Raw genomic sequence first — 26,030 nt, 5'->3', positions numbered from 1 at the left:
TACGAAATTAATATGGACAAACGAACAAACACACAATATTTAAAGATGAAGGAAAATGCAGCAATTCTCTCTCAGCAATTTTTCATGCTGGTTATTACTGTCATTTTAATCTCCGATTTTATGCTGTCTTGTGAATCCAGTGTTGTTTATGGAAAACCCCCCTTTAAATGAGTCACTTAGTGTGTGAATGTGTGTTTGTGTGCTTGTGTTAATAGACAGTAAATAATACATTTTAATGTTGAAAACACTTTCCAAAGGGCTTTAATCTCAACATTTGAATTTGAATGTCTGTAACTGACCAACACACACACGCACACACACACACACACACACACACACACACGCACACACACACACACACACACACACACGCACACACACACGCACTGTGGTTGTCTGCACTCTGAAGTCTGTTGAAGCACAAGTAGATTAATTTACTGTCCTCATAACTTCTACTGTACTCACCACAGGAAGGCAAGTGTGCTAGTTTAGAGTCAAGAACTCTCACTTTACATGAAGCGACACCACATGACATGATTTTACATTACATCTATTTCTCCTCATAAGATGGAGGGAAAATTAAATATGTAGCAATAAGTGAACATACATAGACAATGAATTTTCAAAATAATAATAACAACTTTATTTTGAAAAACATATTTTCTTTCTGTATAGACCAGGTGATGTCCTCTTACAGTTCTGCTGAGGAATCTTTATTTATTGTCTTTTATTTATCAAGATTGACTGAGCACACATGTAGCACCCTGCTGCAGACGCTTTATAAACACGTTATAAAGATGGCAGATGCCAAGTATAGTTTTTGGCTTTTAGATAAAAGGCACCTTGACTGGAGCAATGTGTGTGTGTGTGTGTGTGTGTGTGTGTGTATGTATGCATGCCAGTACCTTGTTCAAGTTCACTTTGAGCCTTGTTTTTAAAATTGGCCTTTTAGTGTTTCTTACTCATGCTCTCACCAGTCGTTCATAAGATGTGAACCGACTACCCTGTGACTCCACACATGCCACTCACGCCTCCAGGCGAGCAGCTCTTCTTCTTCTATTATATTTTATTCAGCTTGCTGGCACCATCTTGTAGCCTGTTTTATTGGACATGTCCTTCAGCACCATGTTTAGCAGTCTCCTCCCCTAAACACATAAAATTCCTTTATGTTCCTATTACTCGAGTTTACGAAGAGCGTCTTCAGCCCCCTCCCTGCTGATAAGATCATATTGATAGATTGATATTGGGAGAGCTGTAGTGTGATAAAGGCACGGGGGTTAAGAGCTTCTTGGATAGTTTAACCTTGATAAAACAGTTGTTTCAGTGAGGCTGATTTTGCCCCATCCGTCTTCATCCGTCAGGGCCCCGTTGAAGTATGCAAATGAAGGCAGTAGAGGGAAGCGCCGTGTGCGGTTAAATGGGGCGTTGCGAATGTGCGGTGTACCGCGCCGACGGGGTGATACTACTTACTGTCCAAATTTAGTGTGTCTCTTCTGAAACACCCTCCCCCCCTTCCTTTTTGTCTGCATTTCAAGAATATATACCGCCCTGAGAGGAACTGTGGCCTCTCGTAAAATGATTACAGCTGTGGCAGCAGCAAAGCACTTTATGCTTGTACGTGTGTTTGTACAGATTTTAATGTTTTTGAGTTGGAATTTAGTGACTGCAGAACAGTGTCTTATCCCTTTTTATTTGTGTCTTTGTGTTTGCAGTGTCTGTATTTACATGTACAGCAGGTTTTATTGCAAGCTCCAGCCATACATTTTAGAATATGGCTGTTTATCGCGCTAATTAGTGAGTCTGGAGGTGTAAAGGTAATAATCTTTATGATAATAACTGTTTATGCCTTAACACCGCTCTCCATTCACAGTTTATGTTGCTGGGGCAGCTTCATTTGCCTGATTAGCTTTGTACCTACTCAGCAGCATTAGGGATGTTTTTGTGTGTGTGTTTGATTCTCTCATTTATCTCGCATGTCGGTATATTGATTGATTCCCCTGCTCACTCATTATTTTGTTCTGTTCTTCACAACTCATTTTCAGAGAGGGGGCCAGCACTGAGGCCAGAAACAGATACCATGTCTCTTCTCTGCTGTCTGACTAGCCACCACACACATAAAGCTGTCAATCAGGAGCTTTCCTGCCTGCCCTTTGTTATGGAACGCCAGCTCTGTGGGTGGGTCCTCTGGGTGATAGATGGCTCAGAGAGCCTATCGGACTACAAGAAGCATCCATCTCTGTCTGGAGCCTGTTAAACAAGCTTGGGAAAGCAGCCATGTAGTCCTAACCACCACTGGCCTCCACTAAAAAAACCCATTAACATTAATGAAGGATAGCTTTAAAAGTTCTTCAGTAATAGGCTTGAATTGGATTTATGAGTCAGATAGTTTGCCAGAGAGTACGTCATGAAAAATGTCACTGGTAGATAAATGGAAATGAGCATTTGAAAGGTCTCATGACACTGTTTCAGCAAGGATTTCAGTTCAGCTTAGAAACATTTTTTTTTCATCTTGCCCCTCAATCATTTCCCCTCCAGGTCTAAAATCAAGCAGCAGCTTCAGAGTGGCTGTGAGGGAAAGCAAAGGTGTGTGATGTTTTAAGTGACTGCAAAGATAAAGCTGATGCTTCTGGAGAAAAGAAAATAAGTTCTTAATACTTTTTTTAAAGGCCTTTCATCCCAGGTGGCACTGGCCATTTCAATATCTTGCAACTACCACTTTACCTGTCTGCAAGGTCCCTATAGATGGCTGATGTGAAACTGCCATTAGCCAGCCAATTCCTCAGCCACAGATTACTGTGCCAGTACGTAGTAATCACAATGTTGAAAAAGGTCTGATTGCACTCCATCCAACCTACAAAGTGTGGCATAAATGGGTTTTTCGAAGGTCTGCAGTCGGTTGTTGGTATGTCATCATAGTGCATTAGGACTGTCAGAGGTAAAATGGCAGTTTTTGAAACCTCTTTCATTTTGTGTGAATGTTAAAAGGATGCAGAAATACACTCGGACCAAACCAGGCAAACAAGGCCTCAATGAGATGGTTCAGTCAGAGCGCCTCGTGTACGAGCTGCAGCATGTCAAGCCATTCACTAGCTTCCACTGAAAATATAGATATTTTAAATGTTTCTAATTTCATGCATCTCCCCCCTCTCTCTTGGTTTCTCCCTCTGCCTCTCTTCTTCTCGCTCCTCACCTCCCATCTCTCGGCTAGTCCGCTCTCTGCTAACCTCTGATGTCATTAGCGTTGGAGGGAGGTTGAAGGCAGAGAAGGGGTTGCTATTCTTAATGAATTCCGCTGTGTCTTTGCACTCCCCCACCTAGTTAACCCTAAGCCCCCCCCCCTCCAATACTCAAGGTGTCAAATTAGAGCAGCTGCAAAAGGGGAGAACAAGGAGATGGACAAGGTACACCTCACCCCACCTCATTTCCTCGCTCTCCTTCAAATCACCTAATACAACATGATATTCATGAATAGTATCCATGTAACAACTATGCAAAAATGGTTGGATGCACTCCGTGTATTCACTTTAATGATTAAGAAGCTGCTACTGCAGTTAATAAAACGTTACTCATACAGTGAGGTACAGTGAAAATATTCACCATGAGGTACTTTCACTCTGTTACACACAGTATCATCAATCTGCAGTGGTGGAAGTAGTATTATGATCCTTCACTTTAGAAAAAGTACTACAATACTACAGTGTAAAACTCAAAGTTAAAGGCTTGCATTCAAAATGTTAAGTATTATCAGTACAATGCATTTAAAGAATCAAAAGTAAATAGATTTGCAGAATGTTCCCTGTTAGTGTTATGTTATAATGTATTATTTATTGGATTATTATTACGGATTAATATGTAAGCGTCATTTTAATGTTGCAGCTGGTGGAGTTGGGAACCACTGATCTGCTGTACAACAGTGCTTTATATTTTATATGTTTGTCGCAGCTTTTTAAAACCACACTTAGGATGATCTGCAAAGTAACTGGTGAACATAGCTGTCAAATAAACGTAGTGGAATAAACATACTGTATAAAAATACTGAAATGCAGTGCAGTAGAAGTATTAAGTGGTAGAAGTAGCTAAGAACAGTACTTGAGTAATGGCTTTCCGCTGCTATCGATCTGTGATCTTCAGTGCATTTTGTGATATAATTTTTAGATTTTTTGACCAGCTGGTGCCCCAGTCCTCACTTCAAACCCACAGAACTTTATTTTCAATTCTAGCTGAGATCCCAAAGTTCCCAAAGATACCAAATATGTCAGGCGGAATTTGGGGAAATGTGAATAAGATGATGCACAAGACATCAAGAATATTTCAATTTGATAAAATAGTGTAGCCGTTAAAAAGGTGGGTTTTAATATTTCACTCATCATATACCTTCAATTAAGAGTTGGAACAAACTGATACAGAATATACAGTATGTGCTGCTGTCAGAGAGTGTGGAATAAGATGACTTTTCTGGAATTAAAGGTGCTTCAGGGGAAATAAAAGGGCAAAAGTGGATGTTAAAGGCTTAACCTCAGCGTACCCCGTCTGCATTTGTTTCAGCTCATGACTTCCTTCTGTCCACATAAACCGTTTCGACAGTCTCCAGAGAGGAGGGCATATACTTGTTGCCTTTGCTGCAGAGTAATAGTGGTAGTGACAGTGATAACATATCAGACTCCTTCGTAGCTCTGCAGGAAACACCTCGGCATGATGTCACATCCTCTTCGTTCCTCAGGAACATGAAAAACACGCCACCCGGCCGAAGAGGCGCAAAGATGCGAGCTGCTGTACCACGCCGATGGCAGTTTTTAATGATGTTAAAGTGTTTAGGGTGGATTTTTTCCTGTGAGCCTAGCAGAGTTGTTGTTGTCTACTTCACCCCAGCGTTAACGGTTGATAGTCCTGACTCAACAGAGCACCGACATCCCCCTGTGGCTGTGCTTACTCACTCCTGAGCCCAGCGTTTAGTTTTCCTTGGCAGACCCAGGCCACAGCTCATTAGACTAAGAGAATGTGCCTGCCTTAATTAATGATATGTAAATATCCTTGAATTGGCCACATTTGCATATTAAGAGAGATTTGTGGAATCTGTGGAGTAATATATTTTAATTAGGGATTAATTAAAAATAATGGGAATTTCATTTCGCCTGGCAGGTTGTGTTTGGTGTGAAGCGTGCGTTGGGGCCCAATCTTTGAACGCCGAGGCAGCTACCAACATGTGAAGGAAGCTCTGCTCCTTCCGCCTGCTATCTGTGCTGCATACAAACATGTGCGCGTGTGCCCTCAAACACACACACTCTGGCATCACATTCCTTGAGATGCCAGAACCCTCCCAGGGGGTCTTCACAAAGCGCTGTAGCTTTGAAAAGAGGGAGGGGAGGAGCGGGGGGGATCCAGCTTGAACACCCACAATATGTTTTTGTGGATGGTCCCAGTTTGGCTCGATTTCATCTCCTCTCATCTTTCTGTTTTTTCCCCGTGTAGTTGGGGAATGGCTCTCAGACACGGAACACTAGTTATGTTGGCAATTATGTTAATGGAATGCCATTAGGCCATGATTGTGTATGAGCGAATGGGGAGAGAGGGCACGTTTTCAGGGACCCAAGTCAATGTCTGCTTTGATCCACTTCTAGGAGACTCTTTGCCAAAACATTGTCTAACATATTCTCTCGTTTTTTTCACTCATAGATCTTCAGTACAGCAAACAGTTTGACCGTCATGTCAGGGGTTGTTTCATTTCAAGCTATTTGTGCCGGGTAATGATGTACTCAGTGTGTTTCTTCTCTGACAGCTGTGAAAATAAATCTGAATAGAGACAAAGAAACCATCTGTCATCAGCATCACTAATAGCACTGATAGCACGGCCACTATCACGGCATCTCCTAGGTGGAAATCATCCCCATTACCCAGCATCAAGGCTGCTTCCTGCTTCCTGATGCCACTCACGGCGGCAGCATCACACACAAACACACTCTTCCCTGTTTTACAATCTGCACAGGCGATTTTTGAAGCATTCGGTCATTTTTCAGTCATTTTCGTGGAGCGGACGGATGCAGTAAATGTCTGTTTTTCCTCGAGCTGGGCTCAAAGCGGAGAGAGCTCCTTTGGCATTTGTGATGTGTCGTCAGCGCGCTGATGTTATTGATCCAGGACCTTCCAAATTCATTAGGAGATCCAGCACAACTGTGCTGCATCTTTATTTATGTTGCTGCCCCCTCCCTGGCCTGCCTCTCTCTCTCCCCTCTCTCTCTCTGCCTCACTCCCTGTCTGCCTTCTTCTTTCATCCTCCATGCATTATTCTTTTATTATTCTTTTACAGCTGCCTTATCGCCTGCATTTTGGTGAGGATAAGACCTGTCATCTTTAGGTCTTGTCTGGGGAGATGATGGGAGACTTCAAGGGGGAGGAGGAGGTGGATGAGGGGTAGAGGGTGGGTGTAAAGAATGCCTGCTGTCCCCCTTTTTTCCCCGACTGAAATGGACCTCTCTCTCTTTTTTTCTCTCCTCTACCTTGCTCTCTTTCACTCTCGCTCTCGCTGTCTCTCTTTGTAATGAGAATCTCTCCCTAATTGAGGGAGCTGCAGCGAGCTGGCCGAGGGCGGCAGGGTTAGATTGTGATACTGGCTACGTGACCGTTATGCTGATAGAGGTGGCAGATCAATAATTTAGGCCCTGACCTTAATGGTGGTGTTAAAACGCTCATTCCTCTGGAGTCTGGAGGCCTTAAAGGTGCAGAGTTGGATAAAGCCACGGAGCTGGCTGGATGTGGAGGTGGGAGTGGGGGATGGTGGGAGAAGCAGATAAGAGGAGAGGTGGAGGAAGACAGAGAGGGAGAGTGTATTTGCAGTCAGCCCCTCAGTCTGTGAAAGGAGGGATCATGAGTGATGTTTTTCCTGCTTCTACATTCAGACACTCACATTGTCACCAACATTCATCCTCTTAGTATCTATATGAATGCCATAAGCTTTTTTTTCCTTGCCTGTATTTGGTATCTGGTTGTAATCCGTTTTCATAAGAAATCCTCCACCCATCCTCACTGATGCACTGAATGCATCACCAGACACCAGAAGTGAACAAAGACTGCGGTAACGAGTGGGTTTAATCTGGTTCTGGGCTTGTCTTGTGCTCCTAGCTTAAGGCCATGCACGCTGAGGATTCGGACAGCCATCGATTTGATTCTGAGGGACATTAACGTCACGGCCTCATGCGTCTCTCTGAATCTCTAAGACCGGACTCATTCCCTGCTGGCAGGATGCGACCATCTCGCCTCTCCCCTGCTCCTCCCCACCCACCCAGCCAGCCAGCCAGCCATCCAGCCAGCCAGCCACCCTTAGGGGATGATATATTAGATATAACCAATTCAATTTTATGCAGCCAGGACAGACGCCCTGGGGACATAAACACACACATTTTTAATACACTCCTCACCAGGAAGCCCAATGCGCCAGAGCCTGCGGCTGCCCTGGGTCTCCTCTCACACTCAATTATTAATGTAACGGCCGTAGTGGCTTAATTAAATAATAAAGACAAGCTCACTGCAAAGGAATGGGCCAAGGACAAGTCAGAAAGGAGAGGCGGCTTCTCTAAATGTCTGATTTTGACATATATGAGGATGCAGTGCTGTAAATATGTGATATTGCAATAACATTTGGTGACACAAAATGTCGTATCCATCACCAAATCTACATTGATGGTTCATACGCTTTGTCTTTTAAATGAGGAGTCATTTTTAGGAAAAGAAGAGGCTATATTCCAACTAAATTGCTTTGAGAGAGTTGTTAGTCTTATAACCTTTTTTTCCAGAAAGACCTTTTTTTTAAAGAATAAAATAAATCATTTGAGGGAGAGGTGTAGACTTTTGGCTCCAAGTCTCGGATCTGCTCATAAATCAATTGTCTTGAGAGTTGGGTCAAACAGGGGCTTGTGATACCTCAACTACATAAAAAGAATGATTTCCTCAGATTATGGATTCTTGCCACCTCAAGGGCAACCCAGAGGAAGCGCTCTATCTCCGATGTGATGAAATGTGGCGTTATCTTTTACTTTGTTACATTAGATTCACTGGAGATTACACACTCTATCCTCAAAGACTAGATTTTCCAGCTTTCTAAGATGAGAGATCTTCTGGCCTCGGGGCAAAAAAATATATTTCCAGCTTCCCTTCCCCGGCCCGTTTCTTGGGGTTCGTGTCTGTTTTAACTCGCAATTAATTATTCAAATTCATTTTGAAATGCAGGGTTAGATTTTGAGTGGCTTGTTCAAAGGCAAAAGCAGTTTTTTTTTTCACTAATGGCAAGTAAGCTCTGCCATTAGATTGAAAAATAGGCCCATTGTGTGTGTTGACTTGGTGGCGCACTGCGATGAAGGATTGCGACAAACTGGAGTGTTTAAATCGGCGAATTGAAATTAATGCCCTCTCAACGCCGGGCTTGCTGACGATACATTAAAGCTAATACTCCAGTGAGGTCGAGCAAATGTTTGTTTATATACATGAAATACGCTCGCAGAGAATGAAATGATTGGATTTTGCCCAAGTAAACACTTGTATTAAAGAGAGAGACAAAAGAAACAATTGTAATGCAATGAGGTGTGGGCGCTCTCCATGTTTATTGTTCCTTCTTTGTTTCTGAGTAGACTGATATTTCCTGACATGTTTCATTTTATTTTATTCTCTATTCTTTCTCTTTTTCTACAACTCAGCCTCTTTTTGATTTCTTAATTAAAAAAAAATAAATAGCCACATACTTAAAGCATGTCCCTCTCTTTTTTGTCCGCTGACACATTGAGACACTTTCAAAGGTCATGCCTCAAGTCTGTCTTGTCGCATCTCTTATTCAGGCCGGTTTTATTTATTCATGCCACTTTTTGATTTTAATAATTTAATGCTGTGAAATGTTTCTTTCATACAGCTATAAAGTGTTCGCAAAGGAGTGTTGACGTCTCTGAAAAATATGGTTATATGGCTTCCTTACACTGCGCGGACAATCCTCCATGTAAAGTGTGAGCTGTTGCTGTCAGTAGAAGTTGTAATGTTTATCAATTGAAATTATCCCTCACCCCCACCGCAGCCGGAGGACCTCTCAGGTGAAGAGGCAGAGTATATAAGAGGCTGTTTTTGTACTTTTCTTTTTTCCTTTAGAATTTAATGCCAGCGGCTGAGAGTGGTATTTATTTTCCTCAGACTCTGCTCTGCTATCCCGGAGTTGGCAGAGTGATTTTGTAGAATAGAAACATTATAGACTGTTAGTGTCAAAGTGTTAAATGTGATGTATAGAGCTGGGGGTTTCAGAGGGGGGTGGACGGGGTGGGGGGTGGGTGTCGGGGCTTGAGGAGGAGGCAGTAAGGAGGTGAGCACTGCCAGCCATAACTGGAGCAAGGTGCTCATGGGAGAGAGGAGCCATCCACCATGTGAGGGATGGCAGGGTAATGTGGCGGGAGGTAATGGCTTTTCTCAGTCCGCTGAAACAGAGGGGGGATCATTAGGGGGCTGCCGTGCCGCACCGCGCCGTCCGTTTACCCCGACTCTGCCAGCGTCTCCTGTCAGAGCAGGGATGTGGAGACACTCATTGTGTTTGTCTGTCTGTTTTTCTGTGGCGCTGGCAGCGTTGCTCCAAAGAGGCACGAGTGTTTGATTATTATTTTGGGCCTTTCTTACTGGGATGGATAGACACTGACACTTTGGCTCACAGCTGCACTCAGATATTTCCTTACCAAATGCTTCTCCAGCTGTGAAATCAAATCAACGAGCGAGGCCAGACCTGACGACAAAAACAAAACTCCTTGACTTCCCCTTTGCTGCATATTTAATCCAGTATTACTTTTCCACGAGCCAACCAGGTATTGAGGTGCAAAAGTGTTTAAAAAATAAAGATATAAAGAAAAAAACGTGGAGATCTTAAGGTGAGAGGTGATAATTGCTTTGTTTCATCAAGGTTAGGTGTGACTTTGATTAATTAAAAAGATCACAGTTGTAGTCATAAATTTTAAGTTACAAGCTGCAACGTAAGACATATCTTTATAGTTCAAAACTCAAGTCCTAATCAAAAGACAAATTGACTTCAGACAGAGATAGTTTGAAAAGCATGCAGACAAAAAGCCTTCAGATCTCAAAGCGAACGTCTATGGCAAAATAAAGATACCTCCTTTTATTTTCTGCGAGGTTACCGTCGGCTTTGGTGTGTGTTTGTTTGGTTTACAAATCATTACAGTGGTTGACATTTATGTCTTACTACAGTAGGTACGATGAAACGCATTATGACTGCACGATTCTATCAAAAGCAAAATTGTCTTCAGACCAAACGTCTTATTTTGAAAAGCTGTGTGTGTGTTTCAAGCTTCACACCACAGCACGGTTGGATGTTTGGGAATCTACATTGGTTTTCCGATATGCAGCATGAATGTCTGAACTTAAATTGTGGGGAAAGACCGTGATGGCATGCTTTTTGCGACCTGTGTTTGAAATAAAGGTGTGCTTTGTGCATCAGAGAAGAGTCCTCAAAACCGGTTAACAGCACTTTGAGCTGTCGGTCGATTTTTGCCCTGGTGAGCCTCCAGCCCGGCGTGACAGAGAAGATTGGACGTCATTAAGGTCTACACTCTGTCCACTGTCTGTGGGTGTGTGAAATGGGCTCTGCTGCTGCCGAAAGCATGGGCTGTTATTGTGTATCTCCATCGTGAAATCTCAAAGACGGGTTTGCAGCACAGACCTGCATATTCATCTTGTGGTGTCCTTTACCGGCACTGTACAGGTTTTCCAGATGTTGTTTTCTTCCCTTTTCAGTTTTTTATCTCCCCTTCTGTTATAGGAAGTCACATCTCTAACAAGAAGATTCTCCTTGTGTCGCTGTCAAGACTCATTCTTGCCGTATGAAAAAAAGCTCCTGAGAAATATGATCGCTCCTGTAAAACGGACCAATTACTCCCCATTGACAACCTTCAAAACCCACTTTTATTGGCCGATCCTGCCAAATAAAACTTTACTGCATGAGCGGAAAGGGACGCCGTCATTTTTGCATAGCTTTTCCAAGCCCAGCATTTATATGATCCCCGTTATTACACCTCTGTGACATTTAAACTTTATTGAACAAGACTTTAAAATCTGTACGCAGTATATAAAACATCGAGGAATTTATTTCTTTCAGATGGGAGGAGAGTCCCCCAACAGTTCAGACCTGAGTGGAGCAGATTGACGTGGTTCTGTTAGATCAAATAATTTATAAAAGAAAGTATATTTTAGATTAGATGTCTGTATTCTTCTCATTTTGTTTTATTTAAAATGGGGCTGCAACTAACCTGTCAATAATTTTCTTGATAAAATGTCTGAAAAATGTGAAAAAAACATCACAGACATACTGTCAGTGTGTTGGGTCTTATAGGATGACATCTCAGGATTAAAATCAAGGCTGAAAAAACAACTTCTTTCATTATTGATTAAGCTTGCGGTTCATCTTTTTGATTAATTGGTTAATAGTTTAGTCTACAAATTAGGAAAATGCACTACAGAGCCAAAGGTGACATCTTGCCTTTTTTTACAGTCTAAAACCTAAATGTAGGGTCATTATTGATTAATCTTCTGGTTATTTTTGGTCTATAAAATGTCAGTAAATAATGAAAAGTGTCCAACACAATTTACTAAAGCCCAAGTTTACATCTTCAAATGACGTGTTTTGTCTGAAAAACAGGCCAAAAGCCAAAGATGTTGAGTTCATTATCACAAAAGACAGAAAAGCAGTAAATTCTCACAATTTAGTTGCTGGAATCGGTGTTTGTGCTTAAAATATTTCTTAAACTGTTAATTGATTATCAAAATAATGACTGATTTTTTTTCTGTTGATCAACAAATAGATTAATTGCCCAATCGCTTCAGCTCTAATCTGCAATATCTGAAATGTCAATGCGATACAAGGCTGCTGCTGTTTAGCTTTAAGCTTTATTTAACGCTGCACATGAGCTTCCTCCTTTTAAAATCAAATGCATTTCTTAGACAGCCAGACAGAGAGGAACTAATGCAGAAAAGGGAAAGGCGCGGTGAGAAAGGTCCTGCCCCCCCCCCCCCCCCCCCCCCCCCCTCTGTGTAATTAAAAGGGGGTGTCTGTCAGGGGCTGCTGCTGCTTTGTGTGGCCCCATATGTTTGGGCGCTGATACAGGGAGGATTATTCTGTTTGGAGGCCTGATAACAGCCTGTTTATAACCTTGGCACAGGCTGGAGCCTAATCTGGCAGCAGCACATCTCTCCCCACCTCCACCCCCCCCCCCCCCCCCCTCCTAAATTTTCACAGAAAAACCATATTGGCTATTTTTTTCTCCAACTGGGTGAAACATTCATGACCCAAAAAGACTCAAGTGTTTCACCTATATCTCTCGCTTGCATGTATGGGTCCCACTCAGCCTGTAATATTGTATGAAACGTTGATGTTAAACTGTCAAATTGGATGTGAGTTACAGTATCAGGATGATTCAGATTGTGAATGTTAACAGGTGTAAAATTAGTCCAGCTTGTTTTGCTATTTTGGATGATCATCTATCACCATACGCTCAGCACGGAGAATAAACACTGTAATGTTTCCTCTGCTGAACATGTTCTTCTCTCCACTGTCAAGGTTTTATTTCATTGAGTTGAACGGAATCAGTTCTACACTCACCTTTTCTTTCTTCCCTGGACATCAGTGTTCCCTTTGTTGCAAACTCCATTTTCCATTTTTTAATCTACAGGCTGATTAGTTGAGTCTTTTGTTCTCACAGTATATTGCCATCACACTGCCTTTCACAGGACTGACTGTGTCACGATTTTAATTCTGCTACTGCAAACTGCTTTGTGATTTTAAGTCCTTTGTGCTTTTCGAATAACCGCTCCAAATTGTTTCTTTTGAATGCCGAAATTGTGCCTTTCCTTGACTAATTGCTACATGATTGATTTTATGAAATTAATTGAACACTTGTTGCCCAGTATGGAGGCCATATTCTTATGAACATATGAAAAAGTCCTTCTGGTATATGCTGGATCAGTGTTATATTGTCATATACTTTAATATAATTCTACTGACGTGATGACCAATGGTGGAAAGTAACTAGATACATTTACTGAAGTACTGTACTTCAGTACAATTTTGAGGTACTTGTACTTTTCTTGAATATTTCCATTTTATGCTCCTTTATACTTCACTACATATCAGAGGGAAATATTGTACGTTTTACTTCTTTATCAGCTGTTGGTACTTCAGATTGAATTATTACATACAAAACTTATAATCAACTTATAAAATATGATACTTAAACTACCCAGCAGTATTCAGAAGCAGTTAAAACTAGCTCCACCTCGACCAACTACAATATTAAACTCTGGTCTACATGTTTATGCATTGTATTGCTACTTTTATTTAAGTGAATTTTTTTGGTATTTTAATCAAGGAAAAATTACTGAAATTCAAGCTCCTTGCCCACATCCTGAATCAATCAAAGTCTCGTCGTAAATGTTCAGATTAATAAGAGGGTTCCAACCTTGCTGATGAGTTTCCAGCGCGCTGAATAAAAGTCACTCTCGGTAATGCACTGTTCCATAGCGAGGACCCTTAACCGGCACGCTGTGGGGAGAGGGAGTGCTCGGAGTGGCAGGCAAAGAGAACTGTCAACCTGTCACATTTCTCCCTCCTCTTCCCCCTGATAAATTAAAGTTACACAGTGTGCGTGTTGTAGCAGCGGAAGGCTGTGCAGAAAGCCTGGCTCCTCAGGTCTCAGGAGATAGCTGGCAACTAGGTCAGACTGATAATGTAATCCGCTGACTGGATCCTCAGCCCACTACATCCAGAGAGAAGCATGACAAGAAAAAAACGCAAATGTAGGAAGAAAATGGGAACTTTTAGGTGTTGTTGCACTTACTTAGCGTTACCTCGCTGGCTCTAGTTAATCAAGTTGATAAAGGAGTAATGTCCATGCAGCCTATTGTGAGGAAATATAACATATCCCTCTGTGTGTGTGTGTGTGTGTGTGTGTGTGTGTGACTGCATACACGTGATTATTCAAAAGGTGTAATCCATGTCAATATACCTCACACTCCTCACACGGGAATCTTATTTACACGGATTCCTTTATTACGTGTTATCTTTGCACCACATACTGCACTGCACACATCCACAACAAAATAGTATCATGCGAGTCCGCGGGGAGAGAGTGACAAGAATAAGTTCCTGCATCAGCAAGGTGCATTTTCATTCCCATGCAGTATTCCAGAGAGGCTCTGTGGGCCCACTGTGACAACTCTGCCTCCCTGCAGGTGTGGAAATGAAACAGGGCCTATAAATAGCCCAGGCAGCTGGGAGTAGAGCACTGTAGAGCATGGGGGAGGGAGGGAGGGAGGATGGGGGGGGATTAGAGGTCCAGCTGGGGATGCAGGTGTGTAGAGGCTGACCGACAGAATATGAGTGCTGTCTCACCCAGGGGGCCGGGGAGGGAGGAGAGGCTGTGGAGCCTGGAAACTGTATATCTGGTGATACTGGAAGCCAACATGGTCATATGTTACCACACTTTATTTGGGGTAACTTTATTGTGCGAAATAGTTAAAGGGCTTCACAATTACTCGTAATGCTATCGTTTCCACAGTTCACAATATTGACTTGTTCGTTACATTGTTTTGTACGTTTAAAGAAAACTCACTTGAATGTGTGACGTGCTTCCATGTGACAAAATGACAATTGAGACTGAGGAACAGGCGCTTCCACTGGAAAAAAGAAATGTATTTTTTTTTTTTTTTTTTTTTTAGACACAATGACGTACAGTTAGAAAAGGAAAGGATCTGCTCAATGTTACAGAAGGAAGCGCTCCTGCCAAATCTGTGTGTAAACGTCAGTTTTAAAAAGAAATATACTACATAAAGCTTCCCTCAGAGTTGTAGCTTTGTCCTGATGTGCTAAAAGTAGAAATAATTTTAGAGTTATTTGAATTTCGTAAATAAGGACTACAATGACAGTAAGACAGAAGACAAAAGTAATAACCGTAATAAGATAGAATTTCTTTTCCACATTTCTTCACTTGTCAAAAGTGTGAAAGAGAGTGAAGAAATGATGCAAGAGGTATTTCTATAAAATAGAATAAAGTTAACTAAACAAAGAGGATATATAGGAACATAACGGTGGTGAATGGTGGATCCTGATGGAACGTTTGACGCTGTTTCCATGGTTACAGACTGCTGAATGTTCCGCTGCAGACTGCGAGTTGGTCTGTAACGGTCCTTCTTCTTCTTCTTCTTCTTCTTCTTCTTCTTCTTCTTCTTTGTCTTCTTCTGTGCAGTATCTCGGTGCCATCAAATTGAGTGAAAATGTTCAACATTTTTAGAAGTGTGTTTATCGGGGTGCAATGATGCAGAGAATATGGGTTACTGTGACGACATTATGCTTGACTAGTTGTGGTTAAAGCAAAACAGCTATTTAAACATATATACACTAGTACTTTTAATGGGATTTCATTTGGTAATGTTGCTCTTTTAAATGTATTGTTTAAGTTATTGATCTTTTAACATAGTAGGACAGGTACGTCCTTACTTCTGCATTATGCACTTTACTATATTGACAGAGCTGACCACAGCATCAATGTTGGTGCACAGGCTCCCATGTTGGATAAGTATCCCAGGATTTATGGAAACAAGCTTCACGTCTGCGTTTTGTCATGTACAATAAAGAGTTCAGTGCTGTTGGCCCTGAGTTTGGGCCTTTTCAGCAGCTTTGGATTTTTTTGAAAGGTCCACCCAGGTTCTCTGACCTCCCTGTCCAAAGCACTTGATGTGATGACGACATGTGTAGAGTGCTTTGGCAGATGACAGTTCCCTTATCATCCTTTCAGACCGACACAGTGATCCAGGTTAAACCTACACTGGTGTTTGACCTGAATGGGTCAGCATGTGCTTTTGTGAAGTAAAATCTAAGGAACCACAGCTGCAGAGTCAAGTGTTAGTGAACGGTTATGACAGAGTATTAACCTGTGACAGCAGCATGAAAGAAATGGGTCAAACATTGGTCGAACATGCGTTCAGTAGTCCCTAGTTATGGGATATTAGTGTTTCTGGCGTGTGCTGCTGATGCCACAGGGCTGTCTGCATAGTATAGCAGTGCGCTGCATTACAGAGAGCGGTGTTGTCTTTATATTTTAAAATCAAGCTGTAGCTTTCAGGGCAGAAAATGCTGCTTTCATTCCCGATGGATGACTCGATATGCTTTTCATGTAAATGGCGTCTAGCACTTGCACACTGGTGTTTGCATTAATGCATTAATTCCTCAGCAGTGTATGCTTTTTTTAGCTGGAGGCAAAGTGACACATTCTCATCAAAAACACACTCCCCCGCTTACAGTCCCACTCCACTCAGACACACAGACACACATTTCTGTGCTGATTGACAGCAGGAGCTCCAGCTGACCCAGTATTGTGGTACAGTGGGACGATCCCACAGGCCTGTGATTAATGACTAGGCTTTATCCGCTAGTGGTGTGGTAGGCCTGCCAGCCAGGCCACTTAGACTGCCTGGACCACTACCTCTGCTGTAAACACACACTCCCTCTCTCGCTGCCTCTGTGTTTCTCTATGTCTCTCTCTCGCTCTGCCTACAGGCATTGCATTGTCATATTCATTGTTACAGCTCTAAACCTTTGTCCCAAGTTGACCCCCCTCCAACACACACACACACACACACACACACACACACAGCAACACACACACATGCATTCAAACAGCATAACCATGACCTCACTTGTTTTGCTTTTGCTATGAGTTAAGATGCTGCAGCTTCTCACAGCAAACATTAGTCCAGTATTATTTACATCATTTCTGCATTAGGGCAGTGTCAGTAGTGTTGAGTGTGGTATAAAAAAGTACCTTCATTTGTCTTTTAAGGCCTCTGTTTTATGTAAAATTTCTGGCACTGATTTTCTTTTTTTATCCATAACAAACCATCACCTATCTGGTGCACCAAGCGTGTTGAAAAGCGGATGTTAACAAAGATATCTGAGCAAGAAATATCTCTGAGTGTATGAGTTGGAGCTGGTCTTACTAATGGACGGTGATCCCTCACATTGTTTTTCTCTCCTGACAGCTAGGGGCAGACTAGGCATCACTAGTCCTTCGAGCACCAGGCCTCAGCAAAACAGTAAACCTCGCAGGGATTTCCGCAGTTGTGACAGCGTCCAAACAAACTGCACACGCAGCAAAACAAAGCCGCTTCGACTTAGTCTGCCGTGATGGGAAGCTCCCTGATAAATGCAGGGAGAGACTGTATTTCCTGCCGGAGCAAATCTCTCAAGTGTTCTGATATTAATGGGCCCTCAAAGCCTATCAAACATTCGGATGGCATCGCTCCACCTGCCAGATTCCACACTGCGACTTTGCGCTGAAGATAGGGCCACTTTTGACTTGTGTTTTGATGACCAGTACGTGACTACTGAATCACAAATTGCAGCAGTGTAACTGATTAATCATTTAAGTTAACGCCAAACATTCACTGGTTCCAGATTCTGAAATGTGAGGATTTGTTGCTTTTCTCTACTTTGTATCATTTCAACCAGAATATCTTTGGGTTTCGGACAAAACAAGCAATTCTGCTGTTTGGCTGCTGGTGGCTGTATTTATCATCTGACAATTTCTGAAACTTAATATCTTTGTTTTTCTGACTTTCGGCAATATAAGCAATTTCAATTCATCACAGTGCATTCTGGGAAATTATAATGAGCGTTGTTTACTATTTTCAGACATTTTTTAAACAAAACAATTAATCGATGGAGAGAATAAACTGCAGATTGATCAATAAAGGGAATGATTATTAGTTCCGTTGTGACAGTGAATTGTTTAGTCCTAAATAAATATTGTGTGAATAATCAATAATCAAAGCAGTAAACATTCGCAGTTGTAATTTCAATCCTGGAACATCATTCTGCAAGACCCACCACACTGATATTTTTAGCTTTTCCATGGTTTGTCATGGGACAACAAAAGTGTCCTTTGTAGTTTTGTGAGAGTGTGATCTGAACATGTGGAAGGCTTCAGGGTTTCTGCTGTATGACAGCCATGAGGGAAGCGTAAGAGTCTGCCAGCAATCTACCCCATACAACCTTTTAGTTACTCTTCAAAATAAAGGAGGTAAAGCCGAAAGTATTAGGAATATCACTGCTCGACCAACCAAAATGAACATTTATCCCAGCTGACATTACCTGTCAATTCATATTGTTCATCTGGAAAGATATTTACTTACATCTACTTATACGTAGATGCTCCGTTTGGATTGTATCTATATATAGAAAAGACAATAGGATCATATCTATTTACAGAAGAGACATTGGCATATGGCTAACAGCATTATCATGCCATTCAAAGCACTCAGTGACCACTTGTGCTTTATGGGGAGGAGCATTGTCATCATGGAAGATATTGCTCCCAGTGGAGATGAAATGCATCATGGGATAATCTAAGTAACCACTCAGAATCTTTTTTAATAGTAGCGTATAGTAGAGACTGAGCCATGTGACTCTGCATAGACTCTGCACAGGATGATAATAATGAACCAGCAGCATCCCTGTGTGCTTCTGTTCTCTGTATCTTCTTCTTGTACTTAGTGGGTGTAATTTTGTTCTTCCAGAGAGACAAAAAGCGAGCCAGGTTTGCTATCTACCGACGTTGTGTAAAATGCATGTTCACATGTTGTCTCGAGATGCCGAGCACAGCGAAGCAGAACCACCAGCACTATTGTCTATGAGCGGCCATATGGTGGGTGTCCTTGCGTGGTAGCTTAAGGGAGCCTTTCTCCCCGAGATGAAACAATTTCGTTCAGAAATGTACCTCCTCTCTCAGCCCTCCATGTTCATCAGAGCCTGCCCCATCATCCACCTCCGAGATCACACAGTGTATCTCAGGTCCCACCAGACAGCCTGAAGCAGGGATGGCAACCTGGACATCCCAGGTAGACCTAAACAATCTCTGTCACGTGGTCTCTGCGTCTCCCCCTTATCAAAAAGCCCACCCCTACTTGTCTCGCCCTGCTCCATGCCTCCAGATGTGGCTTAATTTACTGCGACTCTGCTAATTGCTGTAATTAAGGATTAATTACTGTTAATTACCTTCGCATAAACTCATCACCAGTCAAAGAGCGGAGCCTTATGAAATGTGCCATGCACAGGAACACACACCACGGGGACTTGAGGAGGATTGTGTTACTGGACCTCTTGTTTCATGTCTTGTCCTGGTGCGTGGGGAGGGCTTGTAGGGCAACAGTTATGGCAGGACGCTAACTGTCATGGACCATCTCCTCCGGGCTCCGAGCGCTTCACACGTCACCTCCTCACCAACTGTTGCCCGGGACAGCATCACTATGCTGGCTGTCATTTGATTAGACACTGGCATTTATTTGCTGAAAAGTAGATGACAAATTTGATACATTAAGGACATCTTGGTTAGATTGTCTGCAGTCATTTGTGACCTTTTAAAGTGTTTTTATAGCATATAGACTACTAATACCAACCTCCCAAGCTTTGGGCTGGGTATCGAACCATAATACTTCAGTTGAGTACTGACCGAGTTTCGCAGTAACTGTATGGTTAAATGAAAAAAAGGTATTGAAAAACATTATAATGTTCGTAAACTCAGATAGTATATTGGCACCAGTATCATGATATCTGAAACAAATACCGTCATGGTGGCCTTGGACTCTAATGGCCAGGTTGTTCTGGAAGATAACTAGTTTGCATGTACGTCATGTCAAAAGGCAAACGACCACACTCAAAGATGGAGTGAAAAGCTGGCCTTCATACAGAGGAAGGGTGACAGACAGACAGTGACAAAAGTGAAAGGTCTGAAGGTAGAAGTTTAAACCCTGTTTTCTCACCTCCACACTCAGCCAATGGTTGCATGAAGTGGGTGTGAATGTCAGATTCCTGTAACAGGAAATTGTCAAGCAGTTCTGCTGAAGCGTACTATCCCCTTTAGACTCTGACCATGAAAACCATGAACAACAACTCCTCCAAATTAAACGTCAAATTTTGTTACTTGTACAAAAACACATGCTAATGTTTTCTGATCTATCTGCCCGATGACATCATCTGTCAAATCACTGTTGAAAAATAGATCAGTTTTATGATATGACTCTGCTGTGTTAAGTTTTGGTTAAGTTTAGGCACAATGAGGACTTGGTTAGGTTTAGGCAAATATCATAGTTTAGGTTAAAAAGAAGTACTTTGCTAAGCTTAGCAGAGCTTCGTTGTCATGTGGTTACAGTTATGGAACAGTCGCGGTCATGCTTTAAAAAAACCCCAATGTTGACTCGTGGTTGGAAACGGGAAACAAGCTTTATCAAAAAGTTAGTGTGACCAGTCATTTGTGTACTTCGTGCTGTCCTGTGCACGGTCCTCTCTCCATAGACACGTCTTTGTCTCTCTGCTAGCAGGCCGACTGTGCAGCTCGCTGCTCCACAAGCTCGTGACTTCTCCTCAGCTATTCAGCCACCGAGGTTTCCAGTGCAGCCTGGAGCTGTTAAAGCTGCATGGGCTGAGCATGAGATTGATTCAATCAAGTAGATATATATTTTAAGACACCTTAAGAAAGACTGACAGCCAGGGGGCTAATGTATTGCCTATTTTGAATAATGAATTATTTTAATGAAGGCTTTTAAATGGGAGTGCTCTGCGTTGGTGGCAGGGCGGTGCTCTGAATGGTCTTCTCCTCTGGCGCTGGCTGCCTCATTATCAGGCCAGCCCCTCAGGCCTCAAACTGGCCTGCTTAAGCCTCAGATGATGACGATAATTACCGTTATTAGGAGTAGCTGCAGGGGGAACTTGTTCTGAAAAACACCAAGCTGAGTTCTTGCCTCGCTTGCTGCCGCCACTACTGCCGCATGAGAAACTACCGATCGCCAGTGGAGAAAGCCAGAGAGGGAGAGAGACAGAGGGAGAGGAGAAAAAAAAAGAGGAGGGGATGAGGGGAGCGGCCACCAAATCCGCCTAATGTGACGCCTGTCAGCTCGTCTCCCACCAGCTGTCACCTCCCAAATGCACTGGGGTTCATTTTTTTAATTGACACCTCGCTTTCCTATTCCATTTCTATTTTTCGCCTTTCATTTTCCCTCCATCACTCTCTTCCCTCCTTGCCTGTACCATCCACATCTCCTCGCCTCTGCCTGTCCCTCCAGTATTTCCTTGTCCTTGGTATCCCCCATCCCCCCACCCAGTGTCAGATACAACACCCTGGCTCTGCCCCCTTTCTGCACATGATACTCGAGATAGCTGATAAAACATAAAGCTGTTTTAGAGGTACTTTATGACTATGCCCTTGTGTACTGAGGCTGTACAGTTTCCCATTATCTGGTGATGGAGAGAACGTTTTAGGCCTGAGAAAGTTTCCCATGAGTTCATGGATAGACCACAAATCTAGCTTTCAGCTTACAGTACAGAACATTTTAAACAACACAATATTTAGAATATAACAACAGTTTTCATGGCATAGACTTAAGCTACGATTAGCAATTTCATAATGATTGTTCTTTCCTTATTACTGCCCGGATTCAATTCAGTAGAAATGACCCCATATACAGTAAATTGGATATAATGCAATATATATAATATTCATTTAGTGTTCTCGGTAATGATAATGGCATTGCTTAGCACTGTAGTTTACCTCTTCTATGTGGGGCAGTATATGAAATATGACACAATGCTGCGTTTTATGATGATTGCTTTATTGGTAGAGCTGGTTTTGAACCTCAATACTTTTTTGGTCTGTAGCACTTCCTATCGGAAACTGTCATCAAATGCTTGCTCTGATTCATACTCTTCTTTTGAGCTGAAATTATTAGTTAGTCGACAAAATATTTTCTAGCAATAATGTCAAACATTACTTCCTCGCTTTTCTTTGTCAAATGTGACAGCAAACTAAGTCTTTAGGTTTTAGACTGTTGTTTGGACATCACGTTTGGGTAAATATGATTCACCATTTTCTGACATTTTATATACCAAATGACCAAATAATGAAATAATGGAAAGAATCATTAGTTGAAGCCCCGTCCTCTTTGACTTATTCTTTGAACTGAACACCTTGCTTTCAAGAAAGCCAATAAACCTTTGGTTAATAAAGAAAGGTGTACTGGAGAAGAGTTGTGCGACATTTTAATTGAGATGCCAATTTTAGACTGGATTTTATTTAGGCAAAGTTGTATAAAGCCTTTTGTGGTGAGAAATCCGATAAATTGCCTCAAGTGATGTCACCTCGGTAGCTCCTCATCTCTGCTTGAGACTAGCGACTCAAAGCTACATTAGACACTACTAGCATAACACACCCCAATCTCCGACCAAACTGTCGCTGGTCGAGTTGCGTTGTGGGTAATTTAGGTGGAATAAAAAGATGATATCTCTGGTTCTGCTGCGTAGGTTTGTTTTTAACTGTCCATCATGAGTCCGACAGTGTTGTGTGATTTCAATGCTAAATTGGCGCAGCACTCTTTTAACAGCTTCCCATCATCTGGTGTTGGAGAGAGAACCCACTGAGTTCATGGATAGACCACAAATCTAGTTTTCATCAGATTAAATACAAATACAGTAAAGAACATTTAAACACCATTTGAATAACAATATTTAGAATACAGCAATTGTTTTCATGGCACAGGCTTTAATGGTCTGATTAGTAATCCCATAATGATTGTCCTTTCTTTATTAAAGCCCAGATTCAATTCAGTAGAAATGACAACATATACAGTAAACTGGATGTAATGTAACATAATATTCATTTAGTGTTCTCAGTAATGATAATAGCATTGCTTAGCACTGTAGTTTACCTCCAGTGTGTGGGTCAATATGAAATATGGAACAGTGCTGTGTCTTATGAAGACTGCTTTATTGGGCTTGTATGAAATGCAGATGAGAGCAGGATGCTGAACTCCTTCAAGGAGCGGGGAGGGGAGGATTTGTATTAGTGATACTTGTCATGTCTGCTGTAAATCACGCTGCTTTTTTTTTCAGGTTCCTAGGTTGTTGTTGTTTTGTCTCAGAATGCTGTGTGGCAGGGATGAATGGTGGTGATGTTACATTATCATGTGGCTGTCGCTTTCACTCCTGCTGACTGGTCTGTGACAGGCCCACACACACACACACACACACACACACACACACACACGGTTGTGTCAGGAGCAGGCCTGATTTATTAACTGCTGAAACCCTAGATGACGTGTGCCCACACAATCAATAGAGAGCACAGCCACTGCCTGCCCCTCTCTGGGGTCATGTGATGTGTACAAGAGCTAAGCAAGGAAGGACACACAGAAACACACACACACACACACACATATATACACTACAGTGCTTGCGGAGTGTATTGCATTACTGTATTGATGGGAAATGGATCCAGTCCAGTGTTGGCTGCTAGCTGCCAGTCAGAGGCAAGAAGGGTAAACTTTCATCATGGCTGTCAGGGACATCACTGCTGCCTTGTTTGACCGTAAATCTTCCTAATTGTGACAGAATACTTCAACATCATTAATTAAACATGTTTTCATTTAAAAGCACTCGCAGGGCGCCAGGCTGGGTGCTCAGGGTAATCTGCCAATGTGTATAGCTGTGTATCTTCCTGTGTGTGTGTGAGTGCCTATTTGAGTGCTTACATTCATGCACAAAGTGTATGTTTGTGTTGTTTGTGTGTGTGTGTGTGTGTGTGTGTGTGTGTGTGTGCACCTTGATTCTCCCCGTATGAGTGGGTGGCTTAATCGTCATGTTTATTTACTCTCCTGTTGTCTGCAAACAGCAGGCAGTGTGGCGATGGGTATGAGCCAGCTCTTAAGGAAGTAAAACAGCAGAAATTAATTTAGTCAATAACCAAAACAAAGGCTTATTCTTAGAATTCCATTCATTATTCAGGAAACAGCTCGAGAATTGTTTATGATACGTATTCATTTTTTATGCTTTGCCTTTTTGGGTTTAGTGCCCCACATCTCAGGGAAGGAATTATACAAGAGCAGGCACAAAGGGGAGGAGAGAAGAAGAGAGGAGGAAGGAGGGAGGGAGGGAGGAAGCGACAGAGAGGGGAATTGTGTCCTCTCATTGTTCAATTAAGTCTGTCGGTAATGATCAAGATTAGATGACGGCCATCTTCCTTTTAGAGATACTAATCTGTGACTGTCCATGGAATAAGGGAATTGCAGAGCGGTATGGACTCCATGCCTTTGTTGCTGCAATAGACTAGAAAGTGCGTATGAAAGGTTTCTGGTGTTGCAATACAAGTGTTGGGAGCATGTGATGTATTGTAATAGAGGGCACTTCCCTCTGTCAGGTGATTATGTTAATGTATGGTCTATGGTTGCAGAGTTCACAACGAGCACTCTGACTGGCATTGAGGTCTAATCGATTTCATTGCTATTACTGAACAGAAATAAATAAAGCTGATGGCTGTGGTTAGGGTAATTATGCCACAGCACAGTGAATTGTTTGATTTTCCTTATTAATTGTATTTATTTAATCCATTTCATGCTTTTAGTTGTGCACTCGGGGACTTGGAGGGAATGAATAAATCACTCTTAGGCTCATTAGATCCCCCCTCTGGTTGGGATGTGCCACTATTTTGTCAGAATTAAATTGGCGAGTGTTATAATTTCCCGCTGGTGCGATTCACATGAAAAATATCCACATATTCATCTACCAGCACATATGCACATGCACCCCCCCCCTTCACACACACACACACATTCGTCTGCTCCCCATCTGAACTCCTGACCTTTTCCAGCCGTCTGATAGCCATTGACATTTGCCTCTTGAGCTGAGCTTGCTCACGTGTTGGAGCTGATGGGAATGGATGATGTTATTGCTGGAGGAGAAAAAGAGAGGGAAGGAAACAGGAGAGGTGGGGGGAGGGTGGGGGGGTTGAAAAGAGGAGGACCACGGTAGACAAGCTTCCCATGCGGCCCCGGGAATGCATCTGGACCCCCTGCTCACCAGAAAGGTCACAGGGCGACTCAACCTTACATCCTCATTACAAAAGAGCCGTCGTTGTGACCGGAGACTGTGGGCTACAATATGGCTTTACTGCTCTGTCACACAACCTGTCATTTACAGTCACTGTCTACAGTCATCATGGAAGAGACATCCAGGATGTAGTATTAGATTGTCCTCCTGAAACGTTTTTGATAGATGCGTAGATTAAAGTGTGTGTGAAAAATGTTGTGGCAGCGTGAGCTTTGTCTTTGTCCTTGAAGACAGTAGATGGAACGGAGGGCTGCACCTGGTCGGCTGTTGTCAGCACCTCGGAGAAAAGCAGGACGCTCGGCTGCTTTACCGAGGGAGCCTTCTGGTGGCAGAAAGAGGCAGGGCAGTACAGCTGATCCTGAATTAAAAATCCTGGGGAAACACCTGTGTGTGTTATACTCTAGAATATAGTTAAAGTGGCATTTTTCAAACAGTCAGCAGCATAGTTTTTGTGCAAGTGCTCAGTATATCTGGGTGTGCGCAAGACTGCATTTGTTTATGTGTACATTTAGTGTGTATGTTGTTTGTACATGTCCATCTCAGCAGGCCTGTCTTTGTTGTGTTTACACTTCACTCTCCACACCATGGGAGCTGAGTGTTGGCTGAGAGCAGAGCGCCTGTAGGTGTGTGAAGACGTGCAGGTTCAAACCCCCAAACAAGTGTGTAAACAGACCTCACTGTCTCAGTTGTAAAAAACATCCTTTGTCCTGCTAAATTAGGATTACAACACTATGAATACTGCACCGGTGTTCCAGGTGTGATGTTACAATGGTCATTTAGTAGTTATTTGTTTGATATGGGGAGAACCAATCCAAAATACTGCACATCCAGTTTGATGTTGAAATTAGAGCAATGTTATTATTAATATTTAACCTTAATGATCACGAGTCAAATGATAGTGAATATTGAACTTTTACCTTTACTATACTTTTTTGCTTGCTCTTTTTTAGTCATTATATTTTCAATTTGTGTATCCTAATCGAGCGTTGGAACTAACTAACTTGTCCAAGCCAGGTGTCTCTGCATTAATATGCTGTGTCTAACTTGTGTTATTAGTTTATTTTTCTGTTTAGATAGCATC

At 42.3% G+C, this 26,030-nt stretch overlaps 1 protein-coding gene across 6 annotated transcripts in view; it reads left to right on the top strand.

Annotated features, from left to right (window-relative positions):
• Positions 1-26,030, top strand: part of pbx1a (pre-B-cell leukemia homeobox 1a) — a 44,481-nt gene that overhangs the window by 8,718 nt on the left and 9,733 nt on the right. The window lies entirely within an intron of this gene.

The sequence above is a fragment of the Enoplosus armatus genome, chromosome 14 (genome assembly GCF_043641665.1).
Source record: "Enoplosus armatus isolate fEnoArm2 chromosome 14, fEnoArm2.hap1, whole genome shotgun sequence".
Lineage (NCBI taxonomy): Eukaryota > Metazoa > Chordata > Actinopteri > Centrarchiformes > Enoplosidae > Enoplosus > Enoplosus armatus.
This window is presented reverse-complemented; position numbering and strand designations above follow the sequence as displayed.